This window comes from Coturnix japonica, chromosome 13, assembly GCF_001577835.2.
Source record: "Coturnix japonica isolate 7356 chromosome 13, Coturnix japonica 2.1, whole genome shotgun sequence".
In the NCBI taxonomy this organism is placed as follows: domain Eukaryota; kingdom Metazoa; phylum Chordata; class Aves; order Galliformes; family Phasianidae; genus Coturnix; species Coturnix japonica.
The window spans coordinates 13,703,133-13,727,724 of NC_029528.1; the positions used below are offsets into that span (position 1 = coordinate 13,703,133).

The window sequence follows — 24,592 nt, forward strand, 5'->3', positions numbered from 1 at the left end:
AAGGTGTTGACAAAAATCTCAGTGAGTAAAGGAGCTCCACACCAGGACAGGTCCACTGCAGGGAAGGGCTGCGGCATCTGCCCATGGCATTGCATGGGCCAACATATTGTTAGCTCAGTGACCACTGCCACTATTCTGTACCTGAGGAGGGTGCTGGGGTGGGAAATAGGCTGCAGGAATATGTAAGTTGGAATTGGAGATAAAATGCTTCTTCCCAGAGGGAGCAATGGCAGAGGCAACACAGCCCTCACCCAGACGGGGAAGCCACAATGCACTGCAGCCACGCGAGATATGAAATAGGATTGCAGAGCTGCCGTACATCTGAATGGGGAATCCCAGATGGATGAGGGGTATGAGCTCCCAGAGCATGTGTGCTGTTAGCCCCACGTGCCTGAGATGGAAACTGGAGTGCAAACTGTAAATCTGCTGTCTAGCATATCGACCTCGAGTCTGTAATATCCCAGCTGTGCTCGCCTTGTGCTGTGTGCAGCTAAATGCAAGCACGCTGCGACTACTCACCCCGAGATGTGTAAGCCAGGCTGACGGTCACACTATGCATCCTCAGATATTCTCCATGTCCTCCTTCCTGGGTTCATAAGGCCACCTGGCAATCAGACATCCAATAGAGTCTACAGTGGTACAGTCTCAGTGCTAACAGGTACACAGTGATGCTGATGGAAAGGTTCCCCTGGTCATACGAGAAAAATTCAGAGCCAGAAGGTTTGGGATGCACTTCTGAAAGCTGGTTAGGCCATTCTGATGCTTACAGAATGCAGTTGAGGGAGTTATGCTTTCTTGAACATCTCAGGTATTTCTGTTCTCTTCCAATAAACTGGGATAACAGTCTTTAATTTTTTTGGTCAAGGCCATCTCCTCCACTGAAGACAGACTGTGCTGCAAACAGCAGGTCTATAACATTTACTGAAGCCAAGTGGACAGTAATGTAACAAAAATCATATTGAATCTGTGTCAGAATATGACAGAGCACTCACACTGATGATGAACTCTGCTGCAGCAATACGTTCTGTTAGATACAAACCATGAGGGAAAGGCATTGAAATCCCCAAGTGGAAAGCTGTGTAATACAACAAAAAAAAGTCACAGAAAAAAATCAAAAGAACACAGCAGCCCAGATTCTCCAATGATGCACCCTGCCACATCTTGACTGGTTTTGATAAAATTATGCTGTTTCCAGACAGCTGAGAGTTTCCCTCTGGTCCGTGGATGAAGTGATGTTTTTAGTGGAGCACAGTAACCCCAGTCATTGCCCAAAGAGGAGCTGCAGGGCTGACCAAGCCACAGAGAGGCTGGGCAGTGATGACTCCAGGTAGCCTCTTCACCATTTATCATGTCAGCCATGCCTGGCTGGCTTAAAGGAATTAGTTTTCCATTTAATTTGGGAAATTTTCCCAGAAAGTCTTGACTCCCGAATAAGAGTTGCTCAGAATACACTCCATCACATCTGGCTGCCTTTCAGTGTGCCTCCTGCACACATCAGCCTGGGTTACTGCTGTCGTGGACACTAGTCTGGATTTACCCACAGCCAGCTGCAAGCTCAGCCTGCCAGGAGCCAAACTGGCTAAGGGTCTCCTGCAGGTAACTGCTCACTAGTACGATGTTTCCTAATCCCAACACATTTTCTTGGTGTCAGACTCTTTGAACATGGGATAATAGTTATTATAGCAGAAATCACTGCAGGGGTTTAAAGGAGCTACATCTACCATATCTTGGACTTGCCCTGCTATTGCAACCTGCTGCAAGGGCACTGAAAACATGAAATTTCATACTCACAAAGACCTCCATGACCTTAACACAGGCTGCCTTGCAGGGTCCTCTGCTCTTGGGGCCCAGCTGGGACTGAAGGAGAGTGGGAAGCACTGCCAACAGCAAACCCAGTGCTGCTGCCATGCTCTGCTCCTTGCCGTCTGACTTCCCTCCACACTTCTTCCTCCTGACTTTCCTTTTGAAGTTTCTTTAGCATTGTGGTTGGTTCTCAGATGCACCATAAAAATCCGCGTGCTGGGAATACTGTGGTTAAGGCATGGGAATGCAAACATTGTGAAATAACTTGGGTTTTGTTTTTCTTCTCCTTCCCTTTTTTTCCCTTCTATAAACTAACTTTTCCACTTCTTCAGTATGTTGGCACTTAGAACTTGTTTGGCCCGCTAACAGAAACAAGGACTGAAAGGGTCACATAAATGGTCTGTTTTGAAAAAGGAGTGGAAGTCTGCTGTGAGCTCTCAGCCAGGACTCAAGCAGGTAACTCCCAGTGCCTGGCTGGTGCATCTCAGCCCCCAGCTGCTGGAGACTCAAGTGGCTCTGACTCATGGACCTGTGTCCCCAGCCCAGCTGCTGCTGTGCCTGTCCCCCAGCCTCTCACCCAGCAGCGTGCTCACACTCAGCCCTCACCTCCCCCTGGCTTTCTGTCCCATCCAGGGCCATCCTACACCACCTCCATCCCAGCTTTCAAACCACAGCCATTAGCTCTTAATGCTGTGCTCAGTATTACTCCCCAAGGTCAATACCCTACACAGCTCTTTATCTTGAAGACTGCTGGTAGACTGAGCAAGCTCACCATGCTGGACTCATAGTAGCAAAACCTTCAGCAGCTGCGTTCTCCATGCTTTTTAAAGAATATAGATTCATGGCAACAGGATTTAATTCTTACAGGTCTGTTCTAAGCCACATCACAGCCCAGTGTGCTCTTTAAAGAACACACTGTTTATGTTAAAAGAACAGACAAAAAGCATTTTCTTAGGAGAGCAGCATTCTGCTTCTGCTATTGGCTCCCATGACCACATCTTCACCTCACCACACCTTGCCTGTATCATCATATGCACTGAGGAAGAAAAACATGAAGAGATTCCATCCCACCACCAGGAGAACTCAGACATGGGGAGGCTGAATGGCATCAGAAAGGCCTTGCAGGCTCCCAAAGTCTCATCCTGCTTCCTACAAAACAGCCTTTCAATAAAACTGTATTTTGTTTTTTAGGTGTTTTTTTTTTTCATAAAGAAGACATTTTCATTGCTTTTCCGATCACATAATCGTTAGTAAAGATAAATTAAGAAATCCAAACAAAACCAAACCCTCAACATTTTCCACAATCTGGACCTGTATCTCCTGAATATGTTAGTTTGGCTGTTCTGCATCACTCTTCACTTTTTCACTCTTCATCAAGCGTTGGGAGACGCCTGCACACAGCATGCTTCCAATGGGCTCTGGACACTGATGTCTATTCCAAAACACTTCTAGAATATAAAAGAACATGAGGCTGATTTGAGCTCCCAGTCTCTGGCCTATCTGCTGAAGTGCCTGCTGAAGTGCTGTTGTAGGCAGATCATAATTAATAATTAGTGTTATTTATAGTGGAGCCTGCAGAACAGAATTGAAAGTGTCATCAGATTTTACATCCAAAATATTGTCTAAGTTAGTGCTTTCTAATTCCCAGGCATTGCTGTGGGAAGATACAATTGCACATGTAAATACTTTCCCATGCCTCCTCACCATGCACATATTTTGCATGTGTAAAGCATATGGGAATGTACGTAGGGCCTCGTTGGAAATGTAGTGTGTGTGTAAATTGTTGCTTGTCTACATCTGTGTATCTAATTGCATGTGAAAATCACTACTTTAGCTGCATCAATGAAATACAACTTTTTGAAAATACAGCCTGCATGTGTTTCTCATTCATTTTAGTGAGGCACAAGATGATCCAGTTGAAAAACAGTAGCTAAGACCAGATGTTCTTCTGTTCCTCCAGCGTGAGAGAAGCAGCTCAGCCTTAAGCAACTCAACGCGTCTCGGTTTAGGATGCTTGCACTATCATGGGAGAGAGCTCGTCTACTTTGGAGACTTCCCTTTCCAAGGACCCAGACTTTGGGCAGAAACTCACTTTTGTCTCCAGTAATTAAGAACCCAGCACCAAGTAGCCCCCAAATGCTGGTGAGCAGTGGCTAGAAGTGCTGCTCTCTGGCCATTTGGTGGGTTTTGAGGCAACCATGGGACTTTCCAGGGCACTGGCCATCCCAATGGGACACCTGGCAGAGGTTTAATGTAATATATGATGGGAAGGCTAAGTTACCTAGCTTTGCCAAAACGTCATTTTTAAACTATGTGCCTAATTTCTAAACAATTGCGTTTTAAAGATTTTAATAACTCCTTGAATTTTTCCAGAGCACTGCTGCTGCTGTGGTCATATTTCCAAATTCAATGTGCCTCTTACTCCTCCACTTAAAACATTCACTTTTCATTTAAACCTGCAGGAAAAACAAAATCTGGATTACTTTCAAATTATTGGCCAAACTCAAAGAGACATCCCAGCCCTTTATGGGGTGCAGATAAAAGAGCTTACGGCCCCTTCTCTGCCAGGAAAAATGTTCACTTTCTGTGAAAAACATTAAGAAATCAAATGAAGAGCTTATTAAACTTTTAGATGCAAGAATTTGCAAATTGGACAGCAATGCATGCATATGTCAGACCCTTGAGATGAGATGGTGCCCGTCATAAACTACTGCTGGATGTGTAAATAAGACTCACTGTTCTCTTCCACAACCGTCTTGTATTGAAGTAGGAGCTCGGGCTGAAAGCACTCTTTGTGAGGATCAGCTCCAAAGATTTATGTGGAAGAATCTTTTCTTTATTTACCAGTTTGCAGAGGCTGACAAAGTATTTGATACCTGGGAGCCTCCAGCCTGAGAGCCTGGCTTGTAAGAGCTTTTGTCAACGATTGTACCTGCTTTGCTATTTATTTTTCAGTACCCCAACCTGCAAGTGCCCTCTTGTCCTCCTGACAAAGGACCTAAAATGAAAGCAATCTGCTCCACGCTCTCTTCCCTTCCACTTCTTCCAAAAGCCTCAAACAAAAACTGCTGAAGATGGCTTTGATCCTTCAAGTGCTTTAATCTAGGACATGCGAACCTAATCCTCAACTTTTCAAAGCAGTATTAGTTATTCTAATCGTTACTCTAAAGTATTAGTTATTCTTCTGAAGAGAGGTGTTTTCCTTGGCAGAGGAGCTCGCTAGACCTTGCAGGTGTTGGAAGGGTAGTTGTACCCGAGGGAGTGATGGCTATTAAAAAATGTTCCTTCTCACCCATCAGTTCTGTTAGGTTACTTGCACAACTAACTGCAGACTGCATGGGGAAGACAAGAAGTCTCTATGATGATCAACCTGATGGACCTTTGTTGATGCTGTTGACAAACACATAAGAACTTTGCCTACTCGGAGTTTGTGGAGTTAGCAGCCACAAAAAACTTCTCACTTCTTATTAGTAAACTTGCTGCATTTGATCTGTAAATTGAAATACATCAATGTCTCCATTTATAAACTCAAATATGTGAACAGGGCTGCTGCAAATAAGGTGTGCATGACCCCAGGTTTACATCCAAGGATGCTGCAGGCATCTGCCAAGTTACACTGGGAGCTGGGCGAGAAAAGCAGTTGGTATTTTCTCCTTCATCACACAAATACAATACGTGCACAGCTAGAGGGCATTGAAAATAAAATTAAAAAATGCAACTATTTGTAAACTTTTCTAAATAATCATATTAATTACAGCTCTGGGCTAAAGATTTCCATGAAAGTTCATATTATTTGTAGTCAAGGATAAGTGCATGGGTAAGGGTTTATTTGACAGATGGAGAGACCACCTATCATAGAATATGCTCATTATGACACAATACACTTTATTTTTTCCTTTCTCCTAACGAGATCATTTCCAGCTTACTGATAAATTCTATTCCAAACAGAACTTCCACTGAGCATTTGAAGCATCTGGAAACCTTATCTGGGTTTTTATGCCTATATTCAATCTTACCCAGCACTGAGAATATCAACACTTAAGATGTTTGAGTCAGACCAAAGAGGATCTCAACTACTCAATGACCACATGATATCAACCCTAAAACATCACAGGATAATCTGCTCCATTCACATGTCATTCAGGATGGCTCTGCAACAGAACTGACTGCTCTTGGAGCAACTACAGACTCCTTGGAGAGACATGCTGGTGTCCTCTCCTTGACCACCCTGATCTCACCAATGCAGAGTGACCATCCCACACAACCCTGCCTGGACTGTGTATGGCCAAGGACAAGAGTCTCATTTTTGCTTTTCTTCTCAATATTTTTCTTTCTTTTTTTTTTTTCCCCTCATTTTTTTTCTTCTTATCCCCCATCCTGAAGTCTAGTTTGAAAAGCAAAGAGTGAGCATGTACCATGGTTTTGCCCAAAGCAACTCTTTAAGAAGTTAAGAGGTCTTCTTTGATAACACTGTGTGATGTGTTTAGGAGACTGCAGGCCGAGATAAGATGAATCTGATAGCATAGTTAAGATCTCAAAGCACCTTTCAACTTGAGGCAACAGTATTTTAGACAGATGCTTAGTTAATTTCCCTTAACACTCGTTCAATAAGAAATAGCAAGCTAATCCAACCAAGGAGTCTGGATGACGGACAGTGTCCATATGAATATTCCCTGTTGAGCTTCCATGATTCCACATCTCATCTGAATGGAAAAGAGATTTGTTTTGCCATGACTGTATTTTCCTAGATTTTACATGGTGGTTTACATGCCCAAAAATTATCTTTAAATGTCCTGGGACAATTTTCATTTGCTGTGCATGACTCAGCCCTACAACAACGAATAAACGATCAGAAAAAAAGCACATTAAAAGTCAGATTTCTTTCAATGTCCACCTGGCTGACTTGATCTCTAGTGCTCTGAGTGATGGATTGCAAACCTGTTGATGCCATGTGCATCAAGACAGCACATTAATTCATTTCAGATTGACTTCCTAAGATTCAGCTGCCTTCAACCTAGCATCAAGTAAGCTCTGGCAGAGTGGTGGTTGGAGTCTCCCTGCACTCATTCAGAACATGTTATTGCTGGTGTGGGAAGCAAATACAGCCGACCAGTAATGCCTGCTTCCAAAGAAAACATTCACTTTACTGTATCTGGTGCTTTAAAATGTATGAAAATAAATTATTTATTATCATGACTTTTGGGCTGAACCTATTTATATGGGCTTGCATCTGTCTGATCTGAAGACTGAGTCACTGACTGACAGACACCCTGTTGGCTGGTCCAGTTACTTACATTATGTCCATACTGTTCCAACAGCTTAAATAAAAATAGCAAGCCTGAAACTTCTCCTCTGTTGGCATTTCTTCATAGAGACGGGGTGTTGCTTAAAGAAACATCAAATCACTCTTAAAAGAGGTCAGATCTGCAGGGTGAGATGGTAGAATTAATGGTGAGACTCACTGGCTGCAGATTTCCAGAACAGCTTTAGACCCCTGAGCAGCTGTACTGGATGCCAGCAGAATGGGCAAACTGGTTTGTGTGAGGATGTGTGAACTGCTTCAGAGCATCCCTCCAACCATCACTCAATAGAATTACAAACCTGTTACAGCCCAAATCTCACAGCTACTTCCACGCCTGGCAGCCAGGGCCAAATACAAAGACAGCATTTCCACGGAAACCAAATTAGTTCTTTTTCCTTTTTCATGTCCATCCGAAATGTTACTTGAAATAATCTGGTGCCTACACAGATCCACAGCTGGGAGGTAAAGAAAGGCTACCCAAGGCCCGGATGGACAGGGACAGGTAACATGCCTGGAGGAAGCGTTAAAATACCAGCCTCCCTCCTCATTTGCTGGATTCAGGAGGAACAGGAAGGGGTTGACCACATCTGCCGTGTCCCAAAAACATGCAAAAAAAAAGTCATGGCAGAAATGGCTGAGAGCATTTCCACTAAGCCTGTGCCCCAAAGTGGCTTTTCTGGGGTATGCTGTAAACATAAGCACTGCCAAAATCCCACAGAAACATGTAAGCAAGAAAAGCCTCAGATCTATTGAAGGTCAGAGGCAATACTGCCATTGCAGTGTGGAGGTATGGCATCATAAAAGGCATTTTTAATCTCACAGCCTTTTCCGGGAGACATAAGTACATATGTTAATGATACCGTGATAAGAAACCGATAGCCCAAGGGCTCTAGGCAGCCTTCTACCTCACTCAACACTATGAATGGTACAGTTCCTCACCTGGCACATCCTACTGATACCTACTTTCCAATATCTCCAGACCACAAAGAATTAATCACACTTATTAATGCTGTAGTACAAATCTGAGCATCTGTCAGACAAGAGGGAAAAAAGAACAAATCACAGTCATGGTCTACTTCTATTAATTTGAATGGTATGGCAACCTCATGCCAAACACTCTGATCAGGATTTAGAGCTCACCATTTTGGGTAGAGAAAGACACAGATCTTCCCTGTGAGCTGCAGAGGCACTGATGTCTGACACCCAGAGGACTCTCCAATTGAACCATTCTATTCCAAAGTCTAAACCATTGCATCCTTGGTATCAAAATGTACTCACATCCTCAGCAAGAATACTAGATGGCCCACAACAATCACAACTTGCCTTTTATCCAAGGGGAACCCTGAATGCAGTGAGTACACCCACTTGTGAGTGACACCTGCATGAGATCTGACAGATTTTTTTCCATCTGAAGATGGTAACCACCTGTATGTAACTATGACAGGTGTTGAATCACATTTTCTCCCTTTATTTCACAGATCACTTTGTTTTGAAAAAGAAGAAGCAATGACTGTCTGATTTAGTGTGGCTGAGGAGAACCAGCAGTGACGAGGAGGATCTCCTGCTCACCACACACACCTTGGAGCAATGGCCAACATCTAAGTGAAGTGCAATATTCTCCACTTGCTCTGTGCTTGCAAGCATGGAAGACTATGAGTAGGATGTGTGTTTGTGGTTGAGGAGGTATGCAAGCTATGCTCTGTGTGGATGGAATACGCCTGGTGCTGAAAGCTGTGGGATGGAAGAATGAATGTAGTTGTATCGGGAGAAAGAGGAATGCTTACACTGTTTTGTGTCCTCAAATGTGGATTAGCTTGGACAGGGATGTAAGGTGGGAAAGACGTATCCTGAACACCTGTTTCTACATCTGTATTTTTTTTCCTCGCTTTGGAGACAGCATGCCTTGCTCCATACTCCCTGTCCTCAATCTGCACTCAGGTCCTTTCCATTTCACACTAAAAGTGTCTGCTCTCATGGAAGTCATGCTTCCAAGTGGGGTGAGGCTGAGAGGGGTGCAGTGCTTGCATGGAGGCAGTGTGACTGCCCTGCACACAGATGTGCTGGGAAAGTGGGGAGCAGAGAGATGTCTGCTGGGAGCAGGCAGGGAGCACCCCAGTCTGTGAACTTACCTCATGCGTGGTGTTTCCTGCTGTTTTCCTCCCACAACTCAAGCTCAAGCCAAGGTCTTCAGCACAGACTCTTTGCAGAATGGGATTAAGGCAGCCTCGTTCTCAAAGTCCCGTGCAAAACGTGCAATGATTTGGTGAACAGTTTGAGCTTTGGTCAGCAAAAGAGCATTTAATTATTTTATCAAGAAGCTAAGGCTAAAAATCCCTCCAGAGGCAATGGAGATACATGCACTTTCACTGACCTCTGAAAAACATGATTTATGGGAATACCCACTTATTTACCTAAATTCCCACAAAGTAACCTGAAAGAATTAGCCCTTGATCTCTGATGGCAAGGGGCTCCACGGAGGTAAACACATTGAAGGACGAAAAAGCAAAAACAAAACCTAAAGAAATGCATCTTTTAAAACTAGAAATACATCGAAGCGCAAATTATTTTCTATCCCTAAGTGGTGTAACAGAATATCACTTGGCAATGCTGCTAGGCTGTGGATGGACAGAGAGACTTAGGGCTTCAAACTAGTTTGGTTTGGCTGTTGGCAATTAGGAACTTGAAAGGAAATTTGAAAGCTCAGTAACAAGAATTTCAAGTCGGAAATGCTAAAATTCCACAGACCTATAGCCACATGCCTGACCTGCGCTCGGGGGGAACCTTTGTGCTCACCCTTCCACACAGCATCTTGGCTCCATGAAGTCACTCTGCTTCAGAAATTAAATCTTTACAGGATGGCTACCACCCTCCAGCACTATGCTGGTGCCTGGTTGCCAATCTTTCCTGATGGATCCCAGAAATGTTGGACTGCAGACTCAAAGGCAAACTGCTCTGTGAGAAGCGCGATGATCTCTCACAGCTTTTCTACAGAGAAGACTGGATCTTGGCTCCCGAGATGTCCTGCAAAATAACTTAATGCAGTTGGCTGCTCAGTGTGCTGTGCCTCTGCCTTGGAAGATGAGTTTTGTTACTTGTCTTAGATCAGAACTCGACATCCAGGGGGGCACATTAAATGCACAGGGCTGCTTATCAGCCCAACAGTAAATACTAGTTTTGAAGCTTGCTTTAAAAAAAGAAAGGCCTCATGAAATGCAGTCTTTCCCCTTGAATTCCCAGCACAGCCAGCTCCCCTGAATTCAGTCAACAAATGTTAAGAGAAACAGCTATTTTGGATGCCAGATCCAAAAACACTCTGCTCTACATGTAAAGGAATCATTGTGAAATTAGGGTGGGCCAACATCAGTTCTGATGTGCAATGCTTGGACTGATCCAGGATTTCATATGGACCTGGGAACTGAGGCAATGGAACGTAAATCCCAGAAGTCATCAAAAATAGATCAAATCAGAACAAAACCTGCAAATTTGTTTGTCCAGTGAATGAGGTGTTGGTTAGGTCCTATTCAGTGGTGGCTCTGAATCAGGACTGGATGTGCTGTCATGCCTCAGAGGTCCAATCTGATGTTATTCTTTCATCTCCTACAATGATTTATGTTAAGAAGCCATAGAGTCCATCCAGATGAGACCTTGAGAGCCTCAAGCCAGTTTTGGATCTGGACTCCGTGGCTTTGGCTCATGTCTAGGCATAACTGCAAATCTGTTTGGTGGTCTGATTCAAGTCTCCAGCAAACAGGTGAGTTGGCTTTGTTTAAAACCACTGTTTAATTCTGTGTGATTGGCACCTTTCACTTACAAGAAGCCTGAGCTGCATAGCCAGCAATGAATTAAATTGGCAAAGACAAGAGGAGGTTTGTATAGCAGTTGGATCTGTTCAAGGTTTATGTTCTCTGATTTTTGTGTACTCAAACCCACAGTGGAATAGGAAGCAAGAGAATAAACTACCTACCAAGTATCTGATACTAAGAACAATGCCATTCTTCTCAAAACAAACAAAAATCCCTCTTAATGTGATAATCTTACAACAACCAATTATTTCAATGAACAAATGACACCAAGACAAGAAGTATCTCAGAGTCAGAGGCGTGAACTTTTAGCTGTTAGGTCAATGGTAACATATCTTGTTTGAACAAGCCTGACAAAGATCTGCTGAGCAATATCCACTGGGGCCAACAGTGCTTGGCTGTCTGCATTGTGGTGGAGAGATAGACTTGGATAACAGTGTCACTCACTCCTATGCTGACACCAGCCAAGCATAATGAAGCATGGCCAAAGCCTTCTTCGGCCTGATGGCAAGAGTGAAATGCTGAGAAGACCTAAAAATGGCTGATATGGATGAATTAGAATGAAATGGTTGCAGTAACAACGATCTGAGACAGCATGTCCAGTGCTGAAAGCCAATGCAGCCCCATTCCAACCCCCTCCTTCCTCTTTCATGGGCTAATACTGCATTTTCATGTATGCTGCAAAAACATAGGCAAGTACATCCAGCCCACAGCGGTGTCAAGGGATGTCTGCACCGCAGACTACAGCACAACACAGAGGTATCTGGATATGCTGAAAAAGAGCTAATTTGAGCGCCTCTGGCCATGTAAGTGCAGCCTGAGAATTTGCTCTGCATAACTGGTTCCTATTGTTATTGTTTATTAACTCTGATAACAGGATCAACACTATAACAGAGTGAAGGTGTCTAAGGGCAGGGAGCTGCTGATTAAAACACAGCACACATCTGCCCCCCAGACTTCTGCAGTAAGAGCAAGCACAGCAGGTGAGATGGAGAGAGAAAAAGGCTGAGCACAGAAAAACCAACTGAAGATCTGAACTATGCTAGTTGAGAGAATATGAGACTGTAACAGACATGTGGGATGCAATGGCTAAGGATGGATTCCAGCTTTAACTAAAGAAAAGGAGAAGTAAAGGGATACTGCTCAGCACAGCTCAGTGATGATAACAAATTAGTACAGATTAACACTTTTTGCAGTTCCTAGGTGTTGGTTTGGTTTGGCACTATGACTGATCCAAAGAAAGAAATCTTAGCATGTTGTGCATATGGAATGTACTCGGGAGCTGAGGGGAGCCACAAAAAATAGACCAATACATCTCTATTCGTAATGTTAGCTGATGGCTGCTTCCAGTCCTTCTATTTCTCCAATGCACCTTAGTGAATAGCTTTAAATTCATCAGATCTTGGACATAAGGCTTGGGTAAGGTTCCAGCCAGTAGCTGTTTATTTTATAAGGGGATTTAAATATTGTAAAACAGAATAAAATGCAGGTGTTTGCATGACAGACAAGTGAGCCTTGCATAAGGTCTACAAAGATGTGACCTCCAGATTAAAAGAGCTTGGCATGGCTTGTGCTACCCCAGAGAAGGTGGTGAGTTTTTGGATCAGGTAGCACAGCATCTTCCTTGGGATGACAGGCTCCTGGATTCAAGCCTCTGCAATGTGTGTGCATCAGGGAAACACATACAGCAGGACAGATGGTGGCTATATTTACATCTGCACAATTTTGTTATCCTTGAAATTTGTCTGAGGTAGTTCAGTCACCACAATCCCTAAATCTCACTAATTGCCATCTACTGTCTGCAGCTGCCATATATTCTGATAAGGATGGATTCTAGCATGGGGAACCCAACATTACTCTGCTATCCAGGTGGCCCAGCAGAGGCTGCTACCAAGGGATGCTGGGAATAACCGAAGAGGGATCACAAATACAAGCAAAACAGACGCATTGACACTGGATTTTGGTAGCAATGACAGAATGACAGGTGCTTCTTGGAAAGCTTCCCCAGCCATCAAACCCAAAGCTTCTGGACCATATGCAATTATCCTCCTCAAGAAGAGAGACTACATGGAAAATCTGATGATAATGAAACTCTACTACTAGTGGTGCTTTTATTCCTGATTTACGCCAGGAAGGCAAACAGATAGCCAAGGTAACACTAGTCAATTATTAAATATATAATCAGTGTAACCATGCCCTCTAGAGGACTAAGTTTACCTTAATGGAGTCAGAACCAACTCTTGGGGCCATGCACTCTTAAAATTTGAGGGAAAGGTACAGTAGATGGTCACATTTCCCCTCTCCACCTGAATGGAGATGAGAACCTCCATCTGTCCACTGTGTGTTGAACCAACCTGCAAAATGGCAGTGACAGACAGGTGGGTTTTCAGGTGTGCACCCACCTGGTGTCACTGTCAATGGTTCGTTCAGCTAAGCTCCACCCAGAGGCTGAAGGATTGATCTAAGATCATATGCTCTACCGAAAAGAAGGTCATAGAAATGTGACAGTTTCGCAAGGCCTGGCCCAAATGAAAACGTTGAGTATTAAAAAACAGCATTCATTTTCTTACCTCATGCTTTCCACATCTTCCTTCCTTTCCTTTTTTCTGCATTTGCTGGCAACTTCCCCAACTCTGCTTGGTCAGTGCGGTTTACATTCCCAGTTGGCCCGAGCTGCAAAACTGAGAGTGAAATCAATCTACATGCAGGCTGCTGGCTGTGGCTGGGATCACAAGAGTCTGCCTGGATGCTGGCAGTGGCATCAGCCAGCTGTGCTCCTGGGTGCTTGATGCAGGCGATGAAACTGCCCTGAAAGAGTGGGTAAATGGGTGAGAAGTTGGTCTGCTCCGAGCCCCATATGTCTGCTGTGCAAATTGTGCACCATTGTCCCCAGCGGCACCTATGCTATGAAACAAAACCCAACAATGAACAGGGATGGGAAAGTCAAAACTATGAGCTAGCAGAGGGAAACAAAAGGAAATACTGCCTTACCTTCTTCAGTAAGCTTTTGCTGGTTGGGCTGGTCCGTGGAGAGCTCCAGATGTTCCTCTGGAAGTCCTGCACACAGTCCTGCACACCAGCCTCGGGAAGCAGCTCTGATGTGTCCTTTCAGGCTCTCCAGGGACAAAGCCCATAGAGGTTGGGCTCCCACTTGCTTTCTATGAGTGAATATTTTGACATCTTTTACCCAGCGCCTTAGATCATGTCTCAAGTTTGATTGTTTTCCCAAGAATTTAAGAGAAACAGAAAGCAAATCATGGCTATATTTTGGTAGTTTTGGCGAGTGAACTCAAAATAGCTGGGATGTGGGATTTTCAGTGCTAGCATCAGTAGCTTTGCTTTTTCACTGAAGCCACTGGGATGTCAGACACTGAATATACTACAGCTGTCAGACGTTGGTTTTGAAATCCACACCATGAGTGTTTTCTTTTGATTTTTTGTTTTATTTTTCTTTCTTTACTCCCACTTTCTCTATTCTTTCTTTTTCCCTGACAATTCTCCCAGTACAAGAAGATGTGTTTTTTTTTCCTTGGTTACTTCCACTCTGCTGACCTGGTTTCTCGCATTCCCTTGGAAGCATTTAGGTGTCTCAGCAATGGAGAGGATGAATCAGTGAACATACAGAAGATCTGGGAATACCCCAACATCCTGCACCTCAAACAGGCAAAGGTTTGCTGATAGCTCAGGAACAGGGAAACAGGACATCAGTGTCATGGGAATTATTGGATATAACACGGGAAATCTGACACAGAAGTATCACGTTAATGCAGAGCAATGCAACACAACAATCAAACTACTGAGTTCTTAAACCAACTTTGGGGGGTCATCTTCAGGCACAGAAGTCTGGAGCTGTACTCTGTTGTGTTTGTTGTTCTTTTTAAAGCATCTTCTAGAAAAAAAGAGTGAATGAACTGTGGCTTAGGGCTAACTGTTCGCCCAGCATTAAGCGTCCTGCATCTTGGCCCTGGGGCAGGGATGCACATCATTTTGAGCATTTTGAGTCATCCCATTGATTTCAGCCAGATTACTCATATGCTCAGTGCAAGCACAGCCCAAAGTACCGTGTGGGATAAGCCTGTTTTATTTCTGAGAAACAGAAGATCTGGTTCACGCTCTGACTTACAAAAGCTCCCTCCGTTAAACCAATGGGCTGTGTTTGTACCTCAAGAATTTGAAAACTGTTTCATGAAAATGCAAGTAGACTGACTGCAAACGAGTGATTTTTTTTTCACCTACAATCAGTTGAATCTGAATCAAATGAATGGGTGTGTTGAAATGAAGAGTGAAAAACAAGTGCGAGTTGCGTAAACTGATAATGCTACCATTAGGATTGAGTAACATGCTAGAGCTTTTGATGAAAGTGGGAAATATTTCTCAAATTCTGAATTCTGACTCAGTTGCAGTGAAAGACATTCTCATTTACAGAACAACTAAATCACACCATAAATGAAATTTGAAGGTAGTTAACAAAATAATCTTCGTGTCGCATGAGTGAAATGTGGGTTTGCCATTTGAAAATGTCGTTCTTTGGTTTCGTAGTGTCCTTTAAAGGCTAATCTAAAAGAAAATTAAATTAATCTCAAGATCACCACCTTTAAATTGCAGAAATGAAAACCTTTCAGGACTTGCCAATTACTTAGGAAACTTTGTAGCTGGATTATTCCCAAATTGCACACCCTTTATTTTAACCACTAAAGGCAAACACATGGTTTTGATGGGTCGTAAAAGAACAGGTTGCTTTTTCAGTACTGAAAGAAGCTGTAATTACTTCCCTTGTTTGGTGACTTCCTGATTTCCTTAGGTTGTTATGAGTGATACTATTCTGCTAAGGTAATTGGAGCTGCCTGAGCAAAGCTGATGACCTGAGGGAATGACCAGGGCTGTTGAGTCTAGGTGACTTACACCTAATGAGTAAGAGTCCTGCTTCCCAGGAAGAGAGGACACTAAAATTGCCTTAAGGGCTCAGCATGTGTACTTTAAAGGCTTATGTCACACAATCCAAGCAAATTATATCTCTGTATGATATTCAGAAACTCACCTATGTCAGTTCCAGATACAGATGAAATGAAGGTGCTTTCTTCAGAAAAATAGAAGAAATACATCATCCAAGTAAAACCGAGCTTCAGGTAGTTCTCTGAATGATCAAATGCCAGATACTAACATAAGGAGGTAACCAGCAGTTGGCTGCTCCCTTCGTAGATGAGACAGGCAAACATCCAACTTCTTAGCAGCGTTCCCTAGAAGAGGCATTTTTCTCAGCTTGCAAAGGAAGTGCCTAGGCTTAGCTGTAACTCCTTTTATTTTTTTGCACATTTGTTCAGATGTGTGTTATATTACCTTTCTATTCAGAAGGACAAACTTTGACTTGCTACATGCTTTCTGAAGGTGAGATACGTTATTTAAACGTGTGATTATTGATTCAAAGCATCTGAGATCTCAGGTGTGTTTTCTAACTAGTGCTGGCTTGGCCCGCTCTGCAATAGGCCGGTTGCAAACTGGCTCCAGTACATTGATGGGAGGAGGCTGACTTAGAAAACTGAGCATGGAAGTCCTCCATCATGAATCATACATAGCTTCCCTCTTCATGTTCCCTGTACAGTCTGGTGGAAGCATTCAACACATGCAGTCTTGCAAGGGGTGTGGACACTCAGAGGTTTCAGTGAGATAAACATAATTTATACCATTGTGTAAATTGAATTTATAGATCATTACAGCTGTCTGTTACTCCAAGAACAAAAGCTGATGTACTTTTACTCCAGGGTAAAGCAAGCACGGGCAAATATTGAGGAGTAGCTGAGATGCTGTTGTCTAACGCTGAATCTCATGGAGATTAAGCCATGTTGATGGAGTTATAGTCTCTGCCAGAAGATAATGGATAAAGATGTGAGCATGCAAAGACAGTCCAGTACCCAGATCTCTGACACACTCAGCAGCGATGGACTGATGTCAAAACTCTGACCAGTGAAGTGTTTGGTTGTGACACTTCTTTAAAGTGATGAAAATATGCTAACACTTAAATAATGCAAACTATTTAGCGTCTTGATTTCAGACATTATTTCAAGGGACAGCTTGTCCCTTAATGCAAGATTCTGCAGACAAACACATTTACAGCTAAGATTCTTCAACACCTGCAGGCACGAACATAGAAGCTAACATACAGCATCCAGATGTCCTGCACAGCTGGGAAAGACATGAGGAACACAGAATCCTCCATCAATTGTCATGTGGGCACTTGTCTGACAGACAGGTGCTCAGATAATCTTTGCAAAGGTTCACTCACCCCTCTTTTCTTCCCCAAAGTTCAACTGAAAATCCATTTCAAGCAGCAGAAAACCTATCCACTTCTGTTAAGTTTCTTAGTAGTATAAGCCTTCCTTGTGAAACAGAACCCAATTACATTTCCAGTGGCTGGTATATAAATTGGATACCAGAATAGCATTACGTAGCCTTCTACCTGAACCTCAGATCAAAACTAATGGTTGAGGAGAGGACTTGTAGCACAGGGAACTGCAGGAGCCTTTGTTAAGCTAATCAACCAAATAATGGCAGTGGGGCACTGGCTCTCATTGCCCAGAGGGGTGGTGGCTGCCCAGTCCTTGGAGACACTCAAGGTCAAGCTGGATGGGGCTCTGAGCACCCAATTTAGTGCAGGTGTTCCTGTTATTTGTAGGGAGTTGGACTACATGACTTCAAAGGTCTATTCCAACTCAAATGATTCTATGGTACTATGAAGGGCTCTGAAAGGTTACGTGACTTTGGATTATCTCTTACAGTTGCTCTAGAATCAACACTTTTGAACTGATCAACTCACGTGCTCAGCTGTGTAAAATGGTTCTGGAAGATCGTACAGGTAAGCAGTCATCACAGAATCACAGAAATCCTTGTGAGCTCCTCAGTGAGGGAATAGATGCTCCTTGCTTCCTGTCCACTTCTCCTGTAAAAAGATCTGACATGTCCACGGGGATGGGAGATAATGATTAATGGCTTTGTTTGCACTTTTCCAACAGGAAAGGAGATAACATCTGTGGAAAAACAGTCATAAAAATAAGCAACAATAAACACAAGTGAAACAGAACAGTCTTCATGTCTTAACTTTCCATATGTAAGCTTCTGAGTTCCCACTTGGGTTGTTATTATTATTATTACTACTATTAATGTAATAAGAGGATTCCTAGTCAGGAAGCAGAATCATCACATACACAAAAAAGTAAGAAAGGAGACAAGAGGTGAGTAGAGCCAGGCAGGGGAGCTGACGTTGCTTGGCCGGGTTGCTTCTGTGTGCTGAGCACCCATAACCACTGTGTCTGTTGGGGAGGCTCCTCGAGGCCACAGCTGGGACACCTCACCCAACACAGGCAGCTCCAGATCCTCTTGTACTCCCAGATTATGAGAGTATGGTTGTTAGGAGAAGGAGGTTCAAGAGCAGTCTCAAACTTCTTTAAGGAATGGCCCACACCTTGATTGCTACACCTTCTAAGATGGGTTTGAACTTCACAGCCTGGAACCAAACACAGGTCCGACTTTCCCCCAAAGCCTGGGTCAGCTTGGATTCAGCCTCTGTTTGTCCAGGAGAGGAGGACTAGCTGCAAACTTTGGATCCACATTCAACCCTTCCCAAGCATACGCGGGAACGCTCAGACCCATCTCTATTTGTCTTGGGTAGGGGAGTTGCTGTGATGCTATCTGCAGTGGAACTTTCCATTAGCAACAACATGAGAGACAAAGAGCTCATGCTTTGACCTTTATAAAACTATTCCTTAACAAAATTTACTCAAGTAAAGAATCCACAATCCTCTTTGGTTTTACTCATTTAATTGATACAGACATAAAATATTTTTGTGTTGTTTTAATAATAGTTTGGTTTTCTGCTATTTAAAAAAAACTTCATTTCTCTGAACATATTTTTAGCAAAAATATTTTGCTTGAACTTTTTTCCTCTGCCTTCAAAGGCTGCTGCACAGTTCTGGGGTGCTAAATACTAAACTCACATTCTACCACTCCATCTCCTCCCATTTGGATGGTAATCACAGGATCTTGATGCCAAACTCTGGAAGATATTTTTTCCAGCAGCAGCATCTGGCTTCTTGGCAGACCCCGCGAGCAGTTGTGTTGGCAGCGGTGGGAGCTGCTTGAGTCTGTCATATGTTTAGGCTGCTGCAGAGCTGTCTGAACCGCCTCGCTGCCTTAGACAGTATGTTCTCTTGACTTCCATTTAATTTTGATAAATTTGTGCTTTCTGTTGTCTGCCTGTTAATGCAACTCCGTAGATCCCGAGAGGAGCTATGTATAGCTGCTCTAATGGAAAGCCATAAGGGAGGTTTGTGGAGGGCTTCTCAGTCCGCAGACCCCAGCAGAATGCTGCTCCTCAGCGGGATCATCTTGCATGCCGCTGAACGGCAGCCACCTCGAGAAAGGCCGGCATAAGCCGCTGGACCCGCGGGGTTCAAGCTCCTGCCACGTGCCAGGAACACTCTGACTAATGCTTGTCACGAGAAGACCAAGGCTCCAGCGTGCAAACTGACTCACGCAGCTCTGCCGAGAAGCCCCTTTCAGCCTCCTGAGGACCTTCTGTGTTGGTTCCTGGAGAGGGCACAGCAGGAGGGATGTGCTGCTCTGGCTTCGCAGGCTGGCACTTGGAATTGCATCTTTCTATGGCCAGGCTAAATGAAGATAAAAGAAGAAACCTATTTCTTACAGTGCATGGGCTTAAACTTAATGCTTGGTTCTGGAGAAAGATGCATATTAAAAAAGACTCTGTGTAGCCATAAATTCCCTAGTTAAGCTTGAATTTCTCTGTTTCATCCACTGAAAAATCCACCAGGGTGATCATACAGCTCTTCTCGTTATGGCTCAGTATGAGACTTTGCCCTCCTTCTCCCATTGCTAGAAATCATCTGGATTTCCAGAGAGACGTGTTTCTTTAGACATGCACTGTTCCTCCCAGGGCACCACTTGGACTCAGAATCTCCCCGTGGTATATTGCTGTGATTCCGAAGACCAGTATTTCTGAGTTAATGCATTTAAACACTTACTCCAGATTACCAGCTGTCCTTGCTTAGCTCTAGAAATAAGGACATCTTAGATAGGGTCAGGTAAGATCCTGGCTGTGAGAGCACACAGGAATTGCTAACAGCTTTCCAAGAACGAGAAGGTCTCTCCAGGCTGCAAAGGTGGGCTCAGATCAACCCGCACTGCCTCATTTCCTGGCAGTCACAGTTCACCCAGAGCTACAAGCTAACAGACTCCATCTTCACTAAATGTAACCAAACAACCACACGTGGAGTTTGCTGTGCCAGCTCTCAGACAAGACTCTCCTCAGATCTCTGAGGATCTGGCTGACCTCAGCTCCGAGGAGCAGGCATGCTCCATGGCACCAATCGCAGGCTGTCAGGAATGCAGAGTACTGCACACTGCTGAAACGCAACTGGAAGATGCAATTTGGACAATGTTCCTTAAAGTTCTGGTTTGCCCCCAGTATCTAAGCATGCCTCAGTGATCTTCATAGATGCAGTTCTTAATGCAGGTTAAGATGAACTTGGCTAGAAATTGAAGCTGGATGTCTGAGAGCACAAGGTCTTCCCAAAGCTCTGACCTTGAGGGAGTGCACTGCAGCTACCACAGTGCAGCCTCCAGTTAGATCTGACCTACCTGCTGCTTCTGCTACAGCTATTGAGGAGTAGGGGGCCAGAATCATGAAACAACCAAGCATATCTCAAAGCCTCTTCCCTGCATTTACCCTTACCATATTCCCAAAAGATACACATGGAGGATGTACAAAAGGACAGCATAATTCCCTTTGTTTTCATGAGGAATTTGTGACAGTAAATAATTGCCTCCAGCCCCCTTACCTGATCAGAGAAGGAACATGCAGCACACACAGCATCCACCTCACATGGGCTTCTCTCCCTCCTGCTCCCCTTGCCAGGATGGGTGAACTTCCTCCCAACAAAGGCTTCTGTGAGCACCATGGTGATCATGTGGGTGTCTTTCTGAGAAATCCTGAGTACAAATGAGAGAGAAATTCATGATTTCATGGCCTTAAAAGCCCCATGGAAAACATCTGACAGGGAGGAGACAGCATTGACAGCCAGGAGCTCCAACTGCCCCATTCCCCTGCACAAAGTGGGTAGATGGGGACCAATAAACTCTCTGCTATGCCAGCAGTGGCCCCACCAGTTGTATGGCACAGACAGAGTGGCTACATGGGTGCTTGAAGAGGCTCCCTCCCCTCAATTCCCTGCCAAAGGGATGAAGCAGCCCCTCAGTGACCATCCTTCTCTGTCCAGAGACCATCCACCTGGCAGCCTGGGCAGCAAGAGTTCTTCAGACCTCTGCCATTCAACTGCAATCAGGAAGGAGGGACTGGTTGCAACTCTGCCTGTTTCAATTTACAACTGCCCTTTGGCTTTGTCTGGTCTGTTATCTCAGGTGTCCCAGTGAGCAGCAGTCTTGGACAAAATTCATCTGCAACACTGAGAATAAAAGGAACGCTGTGAGAATAAGGCTAACAATGGTTTGAAAACATACTCACGGTATGCATGTTTCACCATAGAGATCATCTCATGGGTCATGTATGTGCAAGGGACACCGTGATGCCTGTGGACAAAACCAGCCAAACCCTTGACAGCCTATGGCCACATCTCCTGTGGTGTATCTGCAGGTCCTTCGGAGTCAGTTAAGAAGCTGAAGTTCCAAGGTCAGAGCTGTGAGAGCTGCCAGCTCACCGGCCATAGCAGGAGGATCTCTGGCTTTGTGCTCCACAGGAGAAAGTCTGTGGCCCAGCACATGATGAGAGTATCTATCTCAAAAACGTTCTTGGAAGATCCAAATAAAATTACTCTACTCCAACCCCAAAGCTTATTTATGTGCAGAGACATCTGAAAAGCCACTTGTGGTTTGACAAAGCGCTTAAGAAGAAAACAAAACAAATGTTTGGAAATAACCTGTGCTGTTTGTTTACTAAGTCTGAATCAGGAACTAATTTTGTTTCCCTGGCTTTTATATCCCTCTCTGCAGCTCTGGCACAGCTGTGGGATTCGTGTGACTATCACCAAAAGATCACAATTGTATAAAATTGAGGAACGAGTTTGTACTTGTTTCTTCAGCAGTTTAATTTACCATCCCTAATTTCTTAGCACTTGCTGGGATACGACTACAGCCAGCCTTATAAATCTGAACATTGAAGTACGTTTGAATGAGAATCCTGACTTGGACTTACTTCCAGGCAGTTTTGCTGACATACAGATTCAGAGAGACCTGATCGAGTTTCAAACTTCTTCAGTTCTTTTTCTAGGATCAACATACACGCCAGACGTTTTCTGATTCACTCATCACTAATAAACAACCATTTTACTATTGCAAAACCTCATTGGACTGCTATTCCAAATCCCTATCAGAAACGCTGCTTTAATAAACTCAATTCATGCGTTTTGTCTGAATTCACAGGAGCTACCCCAGGAGTGATTTTGGACTGAAGCATTTAATTTGTTTTGTGGGACAGAGGAACATTCCTTTCTCATATATGTGGTTTATTTGTGCCTGTGCATTTTGCAAAGGAGAACATAAGTCATTTAAGGAGCCAGCTCAGGGAATGTGAGGAACAACGTCAGGAAATTAGGGAAATGGATTACCTGGAGGGGTCCTTTAAGCCCCAACAGGAGCTACGTTGTTGAGAACTTTCTGAAGATCTTGCCCATACGGCATCTCTGTATTCCCAGAAATTCCAGAAATGTTTAATCAGATATTTAGAATTTCCAGTATTAACCAGAAGCACTGCCAGTGGAAAGTTGGACTCCTAGCAACAAGACTTTTGTCTTATTAAGGCAGGTTTGCTTGTTGTTAAAAGGTGTTATTTCCCAGAATTGTATTACGGATGGGATGGAGAAGTGACAGCTCGTGGCAGTTGTGTATTTTATGAGTATCCAGCAGTTCTGAACAAATCCCAAGACATGCAGTTTGTTTTTACTTAGCTTAAGAAAAGAGCAGAGATAAGATTCTAAATGGCAGTTATGGGACTGATGGACACTGCTCTATCCAAGGATGGGCAATACCGACGAACCTCCCCATCAGACTTCTGAAAATCTCAGTTTAAATGTTAGTACTTAAAATGCATTCAGTGAAGCAACTGAGTTCAGTTTGATGCATGTACTAAGAACTACAAAGGGCTGGAAGCTTCCAGCTGCCCAGATCTCACATGGCTGTTAAGCAAGGCCAGATCGCCCTAGGAGCTGCTTAAGCTCTCTCAGAATCAGGTGTTCAGAGGGCAGATGAACCGTGCAGTATGGGTCTGATTTGGACAGTAGAAGAGGAAGAACCCAAATGAAACCTTCACTTCATTGATAAACTCCTGTGCCTTCAACAGGACCAAGTTTTTGTGCAAGTACCTACGTTTTTAACAGTCTCACAATTACCTGAGTTCACTTTGTGCTGTTGACACAGATTCAAGGTTCACTCCTTCTGCCTCAGTCAATACTTTAAGAAGTCACTGTATATTCCTTACTAATTAAGGGAAAGTTCTTTCTGGATATTTCTATGAATCCCATAATCTTTTTAAGGGGCCTGAACTGTTTTGGCAATGCAGCTTTCCATATATATGTTGAGAAGACAGAGCAATAAATCAAGGGTGAATACACAGTAGGAAGGCACTTACTACCTAAGCTCAGGCAACATACCTGCTCTCTCTCTCACTGTACTGTAATCAGACAGTATTACTGTCTATGAAGATTTAATGATGTGCAATAGATCGTGACTGAGGGATAAGGCACAAAGCCAGAAGGATGCTGGAAAAGCAGAAGGGCACAGCATGCTCTCACACAGACAAGCCAAGGTGACCCTGCCAGAGACTGAGACAACTTCCTAGACTTAAGCAGTATTATGAAGGCCTGAAACTCATTTACTGGTTAACTGATTTCATTGTTTGCTTGGAGAACAGCGGCCATCACATGAACTAATCACTGCTGCATTTGGTGCTGTGACTTGTTAAATGGGGTACACAAACTTACTACAGCTACAGCATTACATTTGTGCAATGCAGACAAGAGGAGAGCAGCTGAACTTACAATGGAGCAGGCTTCTCCTTATTGCCAATAGAGGAGGTAGGCTTGGTGGCCAGCACACTGACCAATAGAGCTGCTTTTTGCATACACAAAGAATTCGCCCTACTAACCATAACCACACATAAATGCTTTGCAGACCCCTTTGTTCCTCAGTATTCCCATAAACACATTTTCTCTGTTAAGCATTTTACAGTGGTCATCTCTGCCCTGGCTCACCTGTCCAGAGGGAAAGAGCTGGTATCCATCTGCCCTCAGATTGCAGCATAAAGTTGCTCCAGTAGGTAAAGTGCTCTACCATCTTCATGCTCACCTTGGGTCATGCATCTACCAGTACTCCTGGAGTGGCTGTATTGGAAGGCGTTGCGATGACCCAGCACCTACACAGCGCAGCTCCAGATGTCTGGGTCTAGCAGCACCAACCCATGCTAAGCCAGTGCTGGCATGAGATTCAGGGCTGTATCCAACATAGGAAGTTTCGTCATGAACAGGAACTCATTAAAGCCTTTCCACGTGGAAACTTCATAAAACATGGGGTTGAGGGAGGTTTGGTTAGTTAACGATGGATTTGACCCAAGACTCAGATTATCTGGATAAAGGAAAAAAAGCATTACAAAACATTTCTGCACTTTTAC

The 24,592-nt window shown here is 43.9% G+C and overlaps 1 long non-coding RNA gene across 3 annotated transcripts in view; it reads right to left on the reverse strand.

Moving 5' to 3' along the window:
• LOC107320432 overlaps window positions 1-24,592 on the reverse strand; it is a 131,852-nt gene that overhangs the window by 21,938 nt on the left and 85,322 nt on the right. For all 3 annotated transcript variants that reach the window (XR_004308894.1, XR_004308895.1, XR_004308896.1), the window contains 9 exons: window positions 24,177-24,546; window positions 20,754-20,904; window positions 18,894-19,565; window positions 17,717-17,927; window positions 15,944-16,142; window positions 13,897-14,063; window positions 7,098-13,713; window positions 1,792-3,251; window positions 520-1,075 (listed from right to left, as the gene is read on the reverse strand). This is a non-coding gene — a long non-coding RNA (uncharacterized LOC107320432). The remainder of the gene's footprint in view (window positions 1-519; window positions 1,076-1,791; window positions 3,252-7,097; window positions 13,714-13,896; window positions 14,064-15,943; window positions 16,143-17,716; window positions 17,928-18,893; window positions 19,566-20,753; window positions 20,905-24,176; window positions 24,547-24,592) is intronic.